This window comes from Austrofundulus limnaeus, unplaced genomic scaffold (genome assembly GCF_001266775.1).
Source record: "Austrofundulus limnaeus strain Quisiro unplaced genomic scaffold, Austrofundulus_limnaeus-1.0 Scaffold373, whole genome shotgun sequence".
NCBI lineage: Eukaryota > Metazoa > Chordata > Actinopteri > Cyprinodontiformes > Rivulidae > Austrofundulus > Austrofundulus limnaeus.
The window spans coordinates 578203-579140 of NW_013952775.1; the positions used below are offsets into that span (position 1 = coordinate 578203).

General features: G+C 43.3%; 1 long non-coding RNA gene across 1 annotated transcript in view; it reads right to left on the bottom strand.

The window, feature by feature from the left end:
- The window catches only part of LOC106528351 (uncharacterized), a 9745-nt gene extending 9168 nt beyond the window's left edge, over window positions 1–577 (bottom strand). The window contains exon 1 of the long non-coding RNA XR_001311490.1: window positions 420–577. This is a non-coding gene — a long non-coding RNA (uncharacterized LOC106528351). The remainder of the gene's footprint in view (window positions 1–419) is intronic.
- Window positions 578–938: the final 361 nt, after the last annotated feature.

Genomic DNA, 938 nt, shown 5'->3' on the forward strand with positions numbered 1-938 from the left:
TGTGTGTGTGTGTGTGTGTGTGTGTGTGTGTGTGTAAACCTAGCACATTAAGTAAATAAATTAGATTTTTTTTGTTGTAACAACGCTTCTTGGCAATAAATCTTACGCTGTTGGAAAGTCTGTTAATTTCTCTTTTAAATGGTGCCACATTTGTAAGGAACATGCATTTGTGGGATGAGCAGTAGAGCTGAGGATGAGGGTTGCACATGAAAAATGAGCCAATTCTCTTGTCAAAAAGCTTATTTTGCTGTTATTGACACTTGTTTTGAGTTTCTGGCACCCCCAGGTGACCAATAACATTCATTGCCAAGAAGCATTGTCACAAAGAAATAATCTACCAAACAATAATTAATTTGCTTTTAGTTTGTAAACATTTTTTTAACGTGTGGAGCTTCTGCAGCCTGAGCCACCTCCCTCACCTCTCCTTTTGGTCATTTGGACATCAGCGGGGTTAAATCAGGACACTGCAGGTGTCCAAACACACGGAGCAAACTCAAACAGAACAGGCGAGCGGGCCGAGGCGCTCATAGCACCCCTGCTTCTCCTGGAGTTCATTCAGTTCATCTCCGGTCGGCTCAGTCTGAAAAACACAGAAACAAAACCAAGGTTTCAGGATTTAAAGTACAGAAAAATAGAAGATTTCCACCCTGAGAAGCTTTTTATCTTTTATATAAAAACAGGACGGATGTTGGACTCTTTCTAAATCACATTTAAAGGTTAAAATCTGGTCGTTTTCTTCAGCCGCTCCTCTCTAACAGGATGTGATTATCAGACCGTCTCTACGTTGAATGTTTTATAAAATGTTTTGTTTTGTTGAGGCTAACGACCGGGACCATCTGGCGCTGGCTGACGTCATGCAGTCCGAGCCGTCCGAGGGTCTCCTCGGGAACCGGCTGCCAGAGTCCACATCTGGTTCTTCTCCAGCCGCGGCCTCGTTC